The 18360-nt window shown below is 34.6% G+C and overlaps 1 long non-coding RNA gene across 1 annotated transcript; it reads left to right on the forward strand.

The window, feature by feature from the left end:
* Window positions 1-6896: 6896 nt before the first annotated feature.
* Window positions 6897-15290, forward strand: LOC129928138 (uncharacterized). Its single transcript, XR_008779752.1, has 3 exons — window positions 6897-6929; window positions 14720-14849; window positions 15233-15290. It is a non-coding gene; the product is annotated as an uncharacterized LOC129928138 (long non-coding RNA).
* The last annotated feature ends 3070 nt before the right edge of the window (window positions 15291-18360 follow it).

Genomic DNA, 18360 nt, shown 5'->3' on the forward strand with positions numbered 1-18360 from the left:
TTGCGATTATTGCACGGCGGTTCTATTTTGACATTCAGACCCCCAATGTTTCTAATAATTTACTATATCCTTTTAATCGACTTTCTTTAAAAATATATATATATAAATATATTTTTTTCAATTAATAACTATATTTTATAATTATTTTTTTTTCAAAAGATTTATTAGTAAACTATTTCACTTACAATTACATTAGTTTAATACAAAAAAAATATCCAATGTATTTGAACAACTTTAGCATTATTCCTTTGTTTAGGGTTCTGAGAATCGAGTATTGGTCTTTTTTGGAAGGTTTAAATATGTGTTTTTTCTTTTCTTTTTTTTTTAATCAAAGGACTGCAACTTTTCTTATTTTTGGAGACTGATGAGTATTTGCCAGAACTAACTGAATCTAAGGGCATTATATTAACGCTTCATAGTTCAAAGACATATCCATTCCCTGAAGGTGATGGCTTTCATGTTGTTGCAGGAGCCACAACGAACATCGCGCTACAGACCGTAAGTATAAAGGGAGATTAAAACAAAATGAAACTTATTAGCAACGCACAATAAAGTGTTAGAATATTAATATTCAAAAAAACAATTTTCAAAAAATGTTTTCAATAGCACTGTTTACTGTATCGATGTCCTTGCCAACGCCGGTATGGACAGTATAGGGGGACTTCTTATGGTCCGACAGTTGCACTGGGTAGGGCACGTATTCCGTATGGGAGACGAACGTATGCCAAAGGCAGTCTTTTTTTGGTGAGCTAAAAGGTGGTCGACGTAACAGAGGCGCCCAAAGGAAACGCTTCAAAGACCAGCTTTGGCATCAACTATCCTTGGCTGACATAGAAGAGACCACCTGGCTGCATGCGGCGTCAGAAATAGACAGCTGGAGGTCAATCGCGAAGGCCGCGGGATACACATTTGAGATCTGCTTACCAGGACAAACGCAGACGACGAAAAGAAAATCTAAACCGACCACCTGCGGACAATGGTTATGCTAGCCCTGGGTGTGGCAAAATATGTAGCTCACGGCTGGGGCTGCGCAGCCACGAAGATACTGTATTCCTCACTAATCTTCGGACTCGAAGACAAGCCTTATTATTACACATATATATATATATATATATATATATATATATATATATATATATATATAATCTACATTAAACCTAAACTATATATGGATCTAGATCTAGCCTAGATTAACCATTTTAATATCTACAAATTCCAGTTTTCCTTTTATAACCAGATTTCGATAAGAAGACCTTCCCCTAACTGGAGTGGGCAATTCAATATGGGTGATGTTGAAACATTCAAAATATAAACTTTTAAAAAGTCTCTTTCAGAGTCTAACAACATCTGAAGTGATTTAAATTGAACAACCTCGGCGTACAATATTTATAATTAAGAATAACATAATACATAACAAAAATAAAGACAAATACAATGACCCCTTACCTTATAGTGGGATGGGTTCAAAAATTCAAATAGACATCTGATGAAAAAATAGACAAGCAATCCCAAGATGCTCAACGTGCAATCAATGGCAGGATGTAAGATATCTCAGGAATTCATAATTTTATCATCCAAAAAGCCATTCGCATAAAAATTAAGAAAGGCGTTTTGCCCAAAAGGGCCTTTTGCCCCACCTTCCCCTAATAGTGGAATGCTGCCTGGTCATGTGACATGCGTTCTTGACTCGCCTCGAACCCGTAAGAATTCCTAATTCGTAAGGAATTTACAAAGTATTAAAAACTAAAGTTGTATTGCATTTGCACACAATATTATATTACAAACAGGTCTGTTTAGAACTTCATTGTTTACTTTATTCATATTAATGACATTTAAGTAGAGATAGGAACTAAACTAAATTTTAAAAAGTTGAACTAAAATTAAGTTCAATAAAAACAAGGTTATAAAAGACAGTTTGTGTGGAAACACAAACTCAAAATCGGCCCCCGAAGTGGTCCACCCAGGCAGGCTTCAATATTTTCAGAAAGAATGAAATTATATCAAAGACAAATGAGAGATAAGAATGTAGAAAGAAGGTTATCAGATCTTGTATAGTGCCCCAACGGTCCAGCAGATCAAAGGATAGGTGAAAGTGAATGTAAAGTTAGATGTGAACCTGGCCTAACTAGTTCCCCTTTCATACCTTGTGGTCTATAGGGCAGATGATGTAAAGTTCATCTGTTTTTGTGGCCTACGGTTAACGAGGGTGTCATGTAGACAGCACAACGACCAACCGCCTTTACTTTTTCCCAACTAATGTCAGGTACCAATTAGAGCTGAGTGGACTCAGAGGCGCCCAAAGATTCCAAAAGTTAAAAATCCCAGTCTTCACCAGGATTCGAACCCGGGACCCCAGGTTCGGAAGCCAATCGCTTTACCGCTCAGCCACCGCGTCTCCCCTGGCCTAACTGTTGTCTTATAATTGATCTAATTTATTGAAAAGGCTCTTATTCAAATCCTCAAAAAAAAAAAATAAAAAAAAAATTCCGCATTAAAAAAGGTTCCGGAAAATGTAGTTTATAAGATTACTATTCGTTTTAAATTAAGTATAACTTATAATGCATACTAATTAGCTTTTTTATCTTTAAAAAAATACCTGCATAACTGATTTTAAAAATTAGATTTTTCGCTTTCAGGAAAAAAAATGTAGCGTTTGCATCAGAACTTTAAATGGTCTAAAATATTGTGATTTCCGATTTTAAATATCTTTTCTAGTTTACGAGATCTAAACGGGACAGACGGTCAGACGGACGGACGGACAGACGGAAGACATTTCACACAAAACTAATAGCGTCTTTTCCCCTTTCGGGGGCCGCTAAAAAGTAGTTAAACTAAAAGTTAATCATGAATTTCAAAATGTAATTAAACAAAACGTAGAAAAATGAATTAAACTATACAAAAATGTCATAACTTTTTTTTGGTTGGGGTTCCCCTTTCAGACCTTCTGATCTATAGGGCAGATGATGTAAAGGTCATCTAATTATGTGGCCTACGGTTAACGAGGGTGTCATGTGGCGAGCACAACGACCAACCGCCTTTACTTTTCCCCAACTAATGTAAGGTACTCATTAGAGCTGGGTGGACTCAGAAGCGCACGAAGATCCCGAAATAAAAATCACAGTCTTCACCAGGATTTGATCAAAGGACCTCCGGTTCAGAAGCCAAGCGCTTTAACTATTAGCCACCGCGCCTCCATAATTCTTTGAACATTGTAGAAATATTTCTCCATACAAAATCAGTTTATTAGCAGCCCTCCGAAAAGAGAAAAGACGTGTGAAATGTTTGTCCGTCCGTCCGTCCCATTTAGATCTCGTAGACTTGAAAAGATGTGAAAATCCGACATTATAATATTTTAGTCCATTCAAAGTTCTGATGCAACGGCTACTTTTTTCTTTTTTAAAAATCGAAAAATTTAATTTTTTAAATCACTTTTTCAAGCAGTTTTTTTTTTTTAAAATACACCACTTTTACAACTATTCACTATTAATATTTTTAACAGATTTATGCAAATGGTTTTATACTTTTGTAAAAAAAATATTATTATTTATTTTTTACATTTTTATTGCTATGTTATGTAAGTTCTGTCCAACTAACTACTACATTTATACAAAATAATGTTTACTTTTTTTAAGAGAAAAAAATCTATTTAGTATGCATATAAGTTGAAAATAATTTAAAACAACAATTAATAAGTAGCTTTTCATATTATTGCGTGAATTGCAGTGCAACGTTACAGACCTAGAGCATTTAATTAAAGGATTTTTAAATATTTTTTTTTTACCGAATTTTTTTTTTTTTTTTTAGGATTTGAAGAAACATTGACTCTTTACAAAACAATTACATCCATTAGATATTCATTATAAGAAATCAGTTAGGCCAGGTTTACATTGAACTTCACATTCAATCTTACATATCCTTTGGTCTGTTGGACCGCTGGGGCACCACACAAGATCTGTCAACCTTCTTTCTCCATTCTTCTCTGTCATTTGTCTTTGATAGAATTTAATTCTGATGCTCTTTCTGAAAATATTGATACCTGCCTTTTGACCTGTCTTGGTGGACCACTTGGGGGGCCGATTTTGAGTTTGTATTTTCAAACAAATTTGCTGATCTCCGCCTCGACAGGTTTGGAAAACCAAAACTTCTCGACCTGTATGGTGACGCGTACGCACTACGCAAGACAGCAGGGTTACTGTCCAGGGCTTTTGGAAGAGACGATTTAAGCCTCTCAAGCCCTCACTCAAATGGAGTTTGATGATGATGATGATTCATTTTAATTAAACTTTATTGTTTGTAACTTAAAAAAATAAACTACGGTTATAGCTAAACTATTTATTTCTAGTTAAACTTTGGCCTTAATTAATTTTTTTAGTTAAATTAAAAGTTTCTAATTTTTAGTTAACTTTCTCCAACAGTACATTTAAGATACTACAGGTCTAAGCGTTGCATTAACCAAACTCTTAAGCTGCAAACTCATTTATTGATTCGTAATGGTATTATGGCGTTTTTCTACTTTCACTTAGAATGTTTAGCCCTAAACATTAGACGTGGTAGTTTCTTATTGTCCAGCTTACCCCTTATGTTGTTATAGTTATTGAGTTGCAGTTCTGCATTCCAGAAGTTTGATTGAAATATTAGTCAAATCAAAACAAAAATACTTGTCCAAAATACAACTTTTCCACTATGCGTGACCACTAATGGTCATCCTCTGTTAATATTTGACCATTGCTGTCACCTTTACCACATTTGTCCAATGATATGCGACTGGATAAACGCAATATAGTAGCTAGATAATTGTTACCTTGCCAATGCTGAAAAAAAAAAGGCTTGTTGGACGTTACGTATGCCTTAGTCTGTCGGACCGTTGGGGGCACATGATGACCGTTTTTCTACATTCTTCTATGACTTTTACTTAGGATAGAATCTCAATGTTTATACATTTTGTTGTCTTCCCATCGCTTTCTCTTTTACTGCTACTTCTACTCTCTGCTTACAATACTATAGCTCTTGTCTACAGGACATTTGCCTTAAGCATTTTACTATAGTTAAATAGAGTGAAACGTGATTCATCTAATCAAATGTTTAAAAAAGTGTTTCTCAAACATGTGCCTGTGGCACCCGCCACTCTAAACGAGAAAAATGTTGTTCGTGACCCCTTTAAGCAGTTGGGGGGATCTAAGTAGCGCTGTATGCACTCACATATTCTTTTATCTTATATGTTACAGACGTTACTTAAAAAAAGAAGATGATTACGTCCTACATAAGAATCGCAAAGGCCTTTAGATAGTTGTTAATAAGATACTAAACTTAAAGACATAATTTTAATTGTTTTATAGTAAAGATTTTCAATTTCTTTCCAAATATGTTCAGAATCCAAAGTTATGTATTAATCGTTTATAAAAGCTAGTCTGTTTGATCTTTCTATTCGAAAAATAAATTGTTTTGTAGATATTTTTAAAGTGTTTTATTATACTTTTATATACTAGAAAAGGTTATACTTGAGAGAATATTGGAAAGGCAGCAGGTTCACCCTCCAGCCAGGAAGTGGTCAAGGGTTTAAGAGTTTTACTGTGTCCTGAGATTCATAATTCATTTTTTACTAATAGTAATACGTTAGCAGCTATAGCCGATACTATTTTAAGATAAGATAAGATAATTGTATTGATCCAATCAAATGGAAATTCAGTTATTTTAAGATAATAGTCAAGTTAAACATTGCGCTAATATTTCAGTAATGAACGTGCTTGTTTGTTTCAGACGTTGCGGACGTTCCTTAATAGTTGAATATATTTTTCTTCCTTGTCCGAAACTTTCGTAGGACGACGGGGGATGGCAGAGGGCAGGGACAATCGAGACAACCGAAAGACAGTCCAGCGCGCATACAGCGCGTACGGCACGACCAGGCAGCCACCCACATATATCCTGTAACGTAAAACGCCTAGCCTCGAACCTTTTTCCTTTCTTTCGTTTTGGCACACACATGTTACCAACATAGCGGTGTAAAGCAATCGGGACATTTTCGACCATCCTAACATAAGGAAGTCTAAAAATAATAATAATGTACTTGGTTATGTTTTGAAATGCATTCTTCAAAACGTTATGAGTCGATATTGCTTCATATGCCTCCAGGGAAAACGGTGTAAGCTACATTTTAAAAGGTGGTTAGTAGAAGCTGAATCGATGTTTATGGTATGTTAATATGTTAGACTTTGATATTATTGTCGTTTTACTTGGTTAATAATCAAACGTGAATTGGTAGTGAAAATAAAACTCTATAGCACCTTGAAAAAGAAATTGACCAGCTCCGTCCCTATCCTTTTAATTTATTCCCCCCCCCCCCAAGGTTCTGCTCTGTGTTATTTTAAAATGCTTTGCTTCAGAATAAGAATTTCCTCTAATGGGCGCATTTCTGTGTCGTATGAGGCGCCAGGTATCCACCTTCCTCCCTTCACCTTTCCGTAGGCGCATTCAGCCAGGCTTTGTATCTAAGCTAAACTAGCAGACCAGATGGTGAACTTGTCAGAGACCATTCCATACACAAGTGGTTAATGATTATTCAATAGACAATCAATCTTATCCCCATTGTCTACCCTGGTCTTGACAACATTTGAAACCAGTTTGAGAAACGCTGGCAGCATAAGGGATACTAAAATACGCATGCTTAATACGTAACTGTCTTGTTTATTGAAAGAAATTCTATAATTTCTAAGATAAGTCGGACTTCTATAACAGTGAAAAGCATTACTGGAAGAAGTCGTATAGTACCTAATCTAATTCTTTATATCAACAGATTCATATTAAACGGGACATTTTTTCTTAATATTTTTAATTAGAAAAAGACGAAGACGTTGTCATGGCCATACGGAGAGTGCGAGGAAGGTGTGGACCAAATGTACTTACAAAAATATAACTTCACATATACTCACAATGTAAGTATTAGTAAATAAAAGTAAAAATAAAAGTATTAGAAAGTAAAATATTGGTTATAGACAGAAAATAAACAAGATTACAAAGAGAGTTTGTGTTATCACACAAACTCAGAGGCGGCCTCCATCGAAATCACCAAACAGGACAACACGTAGTCTTTGATAAGACTCTCCAGACTCTTCTGGAATAAGTAGAAAAGCGTTAACTGATAACCTAACAACAGCATGGAAAAATCCCTACCAGTGTCGGTGTCACCTAGTGGGGTAGCTCAGGGTGTCACCCCTCCACCATCAACTTTCTTAAAATATGTTTCAATAAACACTGTTGCTTGTTAGTTATTTTTGTTGAGCCAATACAGTGAGCTGATTACCTACTTTTATTCCTTTTTACTCAAATGTAAAATCTGTGTCAATTCTATTAAAAAATCCCACTGTTTATGACATTTATTCAAATGTTGTAATTTTGTAATAATATTTAATTAAAATTAAAAACAGACTTAATATCACCTGAACAGGTTTCCTTTGTTTTACTTTAAGACAGATATGGTATAACTTTGTGCTGTGTCATTCAAACTTAAACCATCATCTAGATGTGTCTAGGCACATTTTGGCATATATTTACAGATTTTATAAATAATATCTTGTCTAATGTGTCTGCTTTTGCTAAGATATATTTTTTCCAACTTGCTGGTCACCCTAAAGAATGTTATCACTTGGTGCGGACCGCACCCCTCTCGTCCCCCCCCCCAGTGACGTCACTGCTCCCAGACAAGAACCTCTTCCAACAATATCGATTATTATATAAAAATAGACGGGCTAGGAAATTTTTTAAAATGAGCCCGCACAACTAACCGATTTCCCATGTGAACAGCATAGTGCATAATTTACCCATTAGTAGGCCTACTTATTCTGATCATAATCGCTTTATCTACTATATAGATGTAGACTAGATCTAGAATATAGATATATCTAAAATGTAGATCTAGACAAGATCTACATTTCTAGACTAGTTCTACACCTAGTCTAGATATTGTTCTAGATCAAGAAGTAGAATCTGGACTAGATATAGAATTGGAATCTAGACCTGATCTAGTGTAACATAATTGTATTATATGTACATTCGCACATGGCTGCCTGGTCGTGCGGTTTGCGCGCTGGACTGTCGTTCGGATTTATCGACGGTCGAGGGTTCAAACCCTGCCCGCTCCCATCCCCCGTCGTCTAGGAAGTAAACTATCTTCAACTTTGAAGGAACATCCGAAACATGTAAAACATTTTACAAACAAAACATTTTACAAACACACTAGCGCGTCAGTGCAACACCGCGTGTGTTTACGTAATAAATGGAGTTCCTAATATGTCTTCCCTCTTAAACACTAGTTTGTTATTTGTGTAATACAAATATTCTGCACTAGGGTAACCAGGCTCTATAGCTAGATTAGAACTAAATCTAGAATCCAGACTAGATCTAGAATCTAGTCTAGATCTAGATCTAGACTAGAATTTGTATGACTTTACACGATTATTCTTAAGATTATTAGACCTTATATAGGGCTGGTTGTGAGTGTGTGTGTGTTTCGTGTGTGAGTGTTGTTCGAGTTACATCTATATTCTCTATATAGTTATTGTACAAACTTAATTTCAATTAGATTAAATCAGTAAGAATTATCTTATCTTATATAATACAGACGTTACTTCAAAAAAGAAGATGATTACGTCCTACGCGTCATGCATTTAGTCATGCATCTTATAGTTCTATGCCAATATTATGATCAGGATTAGTATTCTTATCAACTGGTATTAGCGCACAGTGCTGTTCGCATCATATTCACTCCTTATGTGATACTACTGTCAATTTAATAAATAAACTTGCACCTCTAAGCTGTAAGAAGATAAAGCTATTTTCTTAATAATTTTTAGATGTAAATGTTGTTCAAATTTTTAAATACATTTTAATCTAGATCTAAATCTAGATCGACATCTGGCCTCTGTTTGTATTTAGTCTAATTTAGGTTGTTTTCAATTGTATAATGAGGATATGTCAGTACTGTGCTATAATGGTAGCCTTTCTAACTTACAACTAAAACGAAGTTTGTATTAAAATTCTTGTATATAAACAACATTTGAATCAGTATTCCATTCCATGAGTTATTTAATAAATGGAAAATATATTTTATAATGATCCATTTATACTTTTTCAATTGTGACCTTAGATGCAATTTTTTTTGTACCAATTGATGAAGAAGTCTGTGACCTTATTTTACAAAATACCTCCCATGAAGTTTTTCATTTAAAAGTGGTGTATTTTTAGTGCCTCCGTAAGGGGAAAAGCGGCTATTAGGTGTGTGCAAAATGTCCGTCTGTTCGGCTGTCACACTCAGATCTCAGAAACTAGAAGAGAAAAGAGAAATATTATTTCACCATACGATGATGCTTGCAAAGTTTAGGTGCAACGGCTACTTTTGGTTTTCTAAAAGCAAACCGTTAAGTTTATCAAATTAATTATCCAAGCGGGTTTTTCATACAAATACACCAATACTAAAACAAATACGTAAATGTAGCTGCTAAAAATACAGAAAACATTTACCATAAAGTCAAAGAGTGGACTTTGAATGTAAATATCACGAACAGTTTTTAAATAGACTTTTTATGCAGCGAAGTTTGTACAGTAGCGTGACGCCAAGGCATGGCAGGATGCTAAACTAATTTCCGTAAAATTTTTAAATAATCAGATTTTATTTATTTTTTGTTTAGTGCCCTCAACAAGATAAAAGCCTCTTATTTTTGTGCGTTTTGTCTGTTGGTCTCTCTGTCCGTCACGTATAGATAAAAAAACAACACAAAGATTTATTGAAATTTATATTAAACCTTTAATGTTTCTTCCGAAATATTGCAATAGTTTCAAGTATCTATAATTGATTGTTCCGCATGTTTTTGTGAAAAACTAATCAATGCCAACGAATGTTTGTTTGCTCTTCTAACTTATATTACATTTAATTTTCGTGCTTAAATGTCGCAAAAACACATGATTAATCATATGTTGTTCCGGTTTTTTAATGTAAATAGAATATAGATTTTAAACGAAAATCTCTATACTGACTTATATGTAGGGGGAAAGGAAGGGCAGTGCTCTTGGCATTTGTAAATAGAAACTTGGCAGATGGTCGCCTGTCCCTGGCCTGGAAACGTGCCACCTTTATTTCTATACCTAAACGGAGTGCCTCTCAGCATGGAGAAGCTACACAAGTACCTTGGTTTAACTTTAGATCGCAAACTAAAAAAGTGTGAGCACATCCAGAAAGTTGCTAGAAAGGCCTCAGGGAAACTTTGCATTGTGCGGAAGCTGGCATCCAAAAAGTGGGGAGTCCGAGCAGACATGCTCCGATAACTCTATTTAAAAGTTTTCCGATCACAGATAGACTACAGCCTACTTGTGCAAATCTATGGCTCTAGGACAGCTCTTAAACAACTTGATAAAATACAGTCCCAAGCACTATGATATGTTAGTGGAACCTTTAGAACAAGACCAGTAAATGCGTCTGAAACAATGGCTAATGTAGGTCCACTAAATCTTAGAAGGGAAATGTCAGTACTGACTAGCTTTGAGCGGTATAAAAGGCTGGATGAATACCTCCCAGCTAGAAAACTAGTGGATGGTTGGAAATGCAGAAGACGTATTCAGATGCAGTCTTTTATGCAACATGATACTAGACTACTTGGTAAAGCTGGCCTCGCCACCAACCGACAAAACATTCAATGTTTTCATGTCATTCCCCCTTGGTGTCGCCCGACGACCCCAGACACACGCATGAAACTAGTAGACTCTAATGCCACTAAGCTAAGTCATTCAACTAACGATCTTCAAATTCTAGCACCGGAGACCATTAACGCCTTCAAGCCCAGTGCCATTTTTTTAGCATATACTGATGTGTTGGCATCAATAGATTCTGGAAGAGCAGGCTATGGAGCCTAAATTGACTTTCTTGGCTCTGACTCAGTCAAAATCTTTAAACCATGTGGTAGTGTTTGTAGTTTTGATGCGGAGGCCATGGCAGTCTGTGAATCTTTAAAAGTCATTAACTATCAGCTCCATAAGGAACATTTGAGGGCAACACAGATTGTTGTGGTCACTAACTCAAAACCTGTACTACTGGTTTTGCAAAGCCCTGGACCAAGGCCCCCCAAATAGCCTCACACAGTATAAAGCAACGCTATGGCACCCCTGTAATAATGCAGTGGGTACCCCCTCACATAGGTGTGACCGGAAAAACTATTGTATACTCCTTGTCCAACCAAGAAAGGCAATGTCGACCCACTGAGAAGGCTGTAAGCTTCATCCTGCTCTGGCTGTAATTAAAAAAAAAACAGAAATGCAAAAGTGGTTTGAGTGGTGGGACAAGTCCCAAAAAGCCCGTGGAATCTGGAAGCGCATGAGGCGCCCTGACCGCACTTTCCCGTAGTGAAGGCTTTCCAGGCCTGAGCAAGCTATTATAGCACACAGCAGGACAGGCCACTGCGGGGGAAGACGAGGAAACCGTGCCTCATATTCTTTTACTCCGTCTCGACAGGTCTGGAAAATTTCTCGACCTGTATGGTGACATGCATGCACTAGGCAATACAGCAGGGTTTCTGTCCAGGGCTTTAGCAAGAGAGGATTTGAGCCTCTCAAACCCTCACTCAAATGGAGTTCAATAATTTAATGAATGTATGAAGATTATGAAATAATGATGAATAAAGATCAAAAGCATTTGCAAAGGCAACTACAAGTTAAACATGCTACTCAAATTAAATATATCATACCTTAAACTCGGTGCTATAATTTGATATGTGCTTGCGAAGCCCACACACAATCATTCACCATACCATGAATGCAAGAACCAAATCGTGGCAAACTATAAAATCAGGAGTGACTCCAACAGAGTCCCAGGCCTGCGTCCCTAAACAAGAAAATACGCATTCCTGAGACTGCCATTACAATATTATATTAATTACATTTTTCAATAGTACCCCGCAAAGAATAACGTAATAATCAAATAAAGTACCCAAACAGTGGGGAAAAAAAACAGCAACAGAAAAGCTCCCACAAAAGATCTACCATCCGCACACAACAGAAGCAAGGAAACAAATGACATTAACAAAAGCGCGTCCTTAGAAACAAACTTACAAAAGTGCACAAAAGTGCACAAAAGAAAACATCAAGCAAGATGCACACGACAGTGTCTTCATTGAATTTATTTTTTTTTCCATTGACGTCATATGGAGATAAATTCTTTAAAGGAAATGCTAAATGAGCTTAGATGTCAGGAGAATGCGTTTCTACAGTGAAGAATGCAAGAAAACGCTTTTCGCGTTCTGGATCCGCTAGTGTATGTAACACTGGTTTAATGGGTGCATGTTGTCCTTAATTTGTCCTTAATTATCGTGTGTGTTTTTTGGAAAGGCATCTTTCTTGAAAAAGTTCGTCAAGAATATTTTAGCTGTAGTTGAGTGATATACTATGCTTTTTTGTTATTAGTCTATTTAGTCTATGTCTTTGTAGCAAGTGATGGCAAAGTTAATTAGACTGTTGATGGTTGCTGTATAAAAAAAAGTTAAATTATTGTTTTGTCGATTTTAAATTTTCTTAGCTTTCTGAGATAGAAGAATCGTTGGTGAATTTTGGTGTAGAGGTTTTGACAGTGTTCACTTCATTTCAGTTGTTGTTGACGGTTGTTCCTAGTTGTGAGATTTTTATGATTATTGTTTGGCTCGCATATACAATATATATATATATATATATATATATATATATATATATATATATATATATATATATATATATACAGGCACAATACATTTAAAAGTAAGAACAGACTAGTATATTAAATCTATACATTAAATTGATTTAATAAATATAAGTTTACAAAAGATAATGTGATGGAAAAAAATATAATCGAGAAATGAAAAGATGTGTAAAATACATTTTCTCATCCTAGATTACTAATAATGAGTGAATGATAAAGTGTTCCTATTATCCTGTCTACTTAGTTTCTTAGCTGCTAGCACGTTCAGACGGATGAATCATCCGGCTATGTCTTAGGATGTCGGCTCGGTATTTCTTCTATGCTGTAGTCAATCTGACACTAGGGTTAGGCCGCTGCCCGTTTAACAGTAGAGAGGATTGGTGCTGCAGCCTAAGTCTGTAGTAATTATCGTAGAATGATCTCTCAGCTGTGGTCGTGCTGAATCACACCAGTTTATTTTCTGTAGTGAAGGTTGCTATAAGCAGTCGGCAGTGGGCAGTGGATAGCTTGGGCCGAATACTTGGCAGTTGATACTGGGCAATAGGCATTGTTTTTGTATCATGCGATGTGGTTGGATGATGTTGAAGGCGGATAAGAATTCAACGAATATTACTCTGGCATAGTGTCTCTTGAGTATCAAGACAATGGTATAAACCAGTGATGCTCAACCTAATTTGACCTGCGGGCCATTTTAATTTCCGACACTCGTGTCTCGGGCAACATGAACGAAAAGGTACAAAAACGAAATGAAATTGACCTTAAACTATTTGATTAGAAACCCGTGGATCAAGTACTTAATTTATTAATGGGATATTCGAAGTTTATCTATTTTTTTTACAGGTCAGAAAATAGCTTCATTTCTCTACTTAAAATATGAGTAACATTGTAGATAGCTTCACCTCCGACTCATTTTCTTTTTTCTTTTCTTTCCCCATCGATCATCCAATCTCTATGAGTATTTTAAAAATCTTTTATCTATAAAAAAAGAAAGTAGAAATCCGTTCACTTTCCTTGGTAGATTCTACAGTCCCGTTTAATAAACGCACAAATGTTAAAGGTCATGGTAATAATAATACCTAACGTAGGTAAAGATACGTTTTTCAACTTTTTTCTTGGAAGGATATTTTCCTACTTTTTGTACCGACCTTTAGACGGGCCGGATCGAACAACAATAAGGAAAGGATGTGGCCCGCGGGCTGTATCTTGAGCATCACTGGCATAAAACGATCCAGCATGAATAATATTTCATTTTCTGTACTTCTTGACTATATGTATGCAAAATGGTCAAGACTTGCTTCGACAACTTTCTGTAGATATTTTCAAAGTACTAGTGCTACGGGACGTAGGTCATTGTCAGAAGTAATGATCTTCTTTTTGGGTATTGGAACTATTTCTGATGTCTTCGAAATGGCAGGTATTTTGTGCGTTTGCCAGGACTGGTTAAATATAGCACAAAAGCTACATACCAGTCGTTCCGCATATAGATTTACAAGTTTTCCATTTAATGTGTCGTGTCGCTAGGCTTGACTGTGTTAACATGTTTTCGAGATTTCAAGCAACAACCAGCTATTATTATAGTGTCACGAGGAAAAAAATAATGAGCTATGTAAAGAAAGAATATCTTAGAAATTTTCCTAATTTAATGTCATTTTGGAGAATTTTTGCTATGTTTGTATTTTCATACATTTGAAAACAGCTATTTTCAGGAACGATACTCAGAAAAACCTGTGATAGTTAATTACGTTTGAGTTTGAACCAAATTACTTTGCATTTTTTTAAAATTTTGGCACCATGAAATCTAATACTTAATTTCTGTCTTTATCTTGGTAAAAAAAAAATATGATGGCCCGCAAATGTTTTCCCTTTGAGTTTTTGACCCGTTTCTTTAAAAAAAGTCCTTTTTCACTGGTTTTAGATCTATTACAAATTTAATTACATGATTTATGCAAACTAGAATTAATATAAGCTTTGTTTTTCTAAAAAGTGTTATTTTATGTTTTTCTTTCTCAGCTGTGTGAATATTTATGTGATTTTAGCAGAAAGGTTCAACAATGCGATTGTAGAGATGAAGCGAGTGTCAACATTTTAAATTTATACAACGCCACTAAGAATCTTAGTCTGTGCGTCGAAGATATTAAGAGTAAGACTGTAGATAGATAGATAGATAGATAGATAGATAGATAGATAGATGGATAGATAGATAGATAGGTAGATAGATAGAAAGATAGATAGATAGATAGATAAATAGATAGATAGATAAATCGATAGATAGATAGATAGATAGATAGATAAATCGATAGATAGATAGATAGATAGATAGATAGATAGATAGATAGATAGATAGATAGATAGATAGATAGATAGATAGATAGATAGATAGATAGAAGTATGGACGGACACAGAGAAAGAACGCAAGAGAAACATCGTTATACTATTCATTTTATTTGAACTTATTTACTAAGAATGTATCAGTTCAGAAGCTGAACATGTAAAGATATTTCAATTAAAATTTTTTTTTTACAGAACTCTGCTCTGTTGACCCCAACATTGGAGATCCTTGTGATTGTAAAGTAGAATGCAGGTAATGAACATTAAAGAAGTAAATAAAGAGGTTTTGCTACTTCACTCTCAATTTCTTAGGCCTCCTGTAGTCGTAGAACGACTATGGTTCATCTCGCACGCTTCCTCGTGTGACTGTGAGATAAAATCCTGGGCATTGTTTATGGTCGGAACGATGTCGCCAACACAGCAGTTTCCCCCTCTCCGCTTAAACATGAATATATTATAACGATAATTATGCCTAATAAACATATACTTGTGCTACTTGTGCGATTGGATAAAAGATTTTCTGATAAGGAGAGAACAAACTGTAATAATAAATGGCTCTAAATCAACCCCGATAACAGTAAACTCAGGTGTACCTCCACCCAAAGAAAATGTCAGTTATTAAGAGTATTAAAAAACTAAAACAAATAAATTCCATTTATCTTACTCATGGTAAATTAGTAACACAGACTAAAGAAGCAAAATACCAAGGTGTTTTTATAAATGAAAAACTATAATGGAACCCCCAAATTGATAAAACTAAAAAAAAAAAATCAAACAAAGAATTAGTTTTTTTTTATAAGAAATTTCTATAAAATTCTATAAATCAAATTAGAACATAAAACTAAAATGTTATGTAACCTTGGTTAGGCCAATAATAGAATATGCATTCTCTGTTTGGGACCCCTCAACTCAAGAAAACCATACAAAACTGGAACAGACACAAAATAGAGTAGTGAGATTCATAACAAACGAATATTTACTTGTGACTAGAGTGACACCCTTAGTATTATCACTAAATTTAGAAAGCCTACAGGATAGAAGACTTAAAAGTAAAGTAGCAGTTGTACATAAAACACTGAACCATAATCTTCAAATACAAAAAAAAATAATTAATAAAATACTCAGAAAGACACAAAGATAAAGGCACATTCCTCGTCCTATATGCAAGGACAAATTTGTAGAAATGCTCTTTCTTTCCAAGCGCTATTAGAGCATGGAATGGGTTGCCTGAGCTAGCCAGGAAAACCAGTGACTTGGCAGAATTTAAGTCATTGGTTAATATGCATGACTAAATGCATGACGCGTAGTACGTAATCATCTTCTTTTTTTTTAAAGTAACATATTAGATAAGATATGATGTCTTGCGTAGACATCAAAACGATTTTACCTATCTTGATAATCTTTGGCATAAATGTTCCTTGGGTACTAACTGGGACCGTGGTGTATGTATTGTAGCCCTAAAATAAACTTAAGACCCTCAAAAAAATTGTGACCAACTCTATGAAAGTATTATAATGTCATCGATCTAGGCCATATTTACCATGTTTAAATCGAAAGGATCTAGATCTAGATCTAATTTTAAAGTACACTTTGCTCAGATATTTTTTGACATATGAAAATACAAAAGTAAGGGGTTACTGGAGTGCGAAATTTTTTTTTTTTATTTTTGCTTTAACTTAATAACTTTTGTTATATTATATCATAGGACAACTAAATAAAGAAAAATATATATTGAATGTTGTCTAATGTTTTCGGGTTGCCATGGTAATGGCGGTCATCTTGAATATAAACAAAAATTAGTTCATAAAAGAAAATTCTAAAATTTGTTAAAATTAATAAATTTCAAAGCTAAAAATACTTACAATTTAAAGTATAAAGGTGGCTGGAAGGAGCTAGCTAGATTTTATACATTTTTTTAGTATTGAGCATTTTATAATTTTTTTTAAAAGGGTGATTTTTTTACCTGTAAAATGCATCCACATTTTTTATTCAAAAAAATCTTATATTAATAATTCTTCAGATAAAGTCATTAAAACTAGCTGATTCTCTGTATTATTTATCTCTGTATATGTGTACCAAATTTGACACATTTATCTCTATTAGTTCCAGAGATTTTAGAAAAATTCTACACTGGGATGGGGGGGGTCACAAAAAAATGCATTCACTCAAAAACAGTGAATTTGTTTTAAAAAAAATGTAAAAATCATGTTTACCATGCATCATTTAAATGCTTTTTTTCAATAAAAAATGCTATTTTTTTAGAAAATTTTTGGGTGCCAGTTTATAAAATACATGTCCAGCTATTTAATTACACAAAAATTGAAAAATCAATTTTTTTACCCAAAATTGACTTTTTCACACACCAGTAACCCTTAATAAAATTAACCTTAAAATTATTTGTGTTTTAAAAGCCTTTTTACATAAATTCATTCCTTATTGGCTTTCTGCGAATTTAGAATTACATTCGTTCATTAGACAATTCTGAAATGTTACACATCTAAAGCATTTTTCATACATTCGTTCGCTAAGCTGCGAAGCCGTGTTGAGATATTTTAAGAGTTTCATTCATGAATCGCGTACATTTTATAAAAATAGGTCACGCATGCGCAGAGCGAAGCCTTCACGCACGCGCAAAACAAACTCTATCCAAAACCAATATTTAACTATAGATTAGTCCAGATCTAGATCTATCTCTAAGTCAAGATCTGCTTTATACTTTAACACATGAACATACAAAATTAAGTCTATTCATGTAAAATTTTAATCAAATATGCGTAAGCCTACAAGCAAATGTTTTTATTTGAAAAATAGATTTAAGTCGATTAGCTATTTTAAGAGCTTCATTCATACTGTTTTTATATTCACGCATTCTGTATTCGCTTTACTTATAACATTATTATTTCGTTTAATTGTTTACAAAACATTCTCAGAGACTATATCGACATTAATCCGCGAATTAAGACCCGCGGGCCGAAGGTAATATATGTCTAGTATACTACAAAGTAGAAGGAAATGCATATGCATGCAAGAATGTCTCGCATAGAAATTAAAACCATTTTATTTTTCATGATTAAACTAGGCAGAAATGTTCCTTGAGTACTAACTAGAACCGTAACGTATGTATGGTAGCCCTAAAATAAACTTAAGACCCTCAAAAAAAAGTTGCTCAACTCTTTTAAAGTATTATTATTTTATAGATTTAGGCCATGTTTACCATGTCTACATGATAAGACATAACGGAGAGGTCACGCATGTGCTAAGATTAATATCTCCATGTCTAAATTAGCTCTAATTCAAGAAAACATAATTTATTACTACAAAGC

The sequence above is a fragment of the Biomphalaria glabrata genome, chromosome 9 (genome assembly GCF_947242115.1).
Source record: "Biomphalaria glabrata chromosome 9, xgBioGlab47.1, whole genome shotgun sequence".
Classification (NCBI taxonomy): Eukaryota; Metazoa; Mollusca; class Gastropoda; family Planorbidae; genus Biomphalaria; species Biomphalaria glabrata.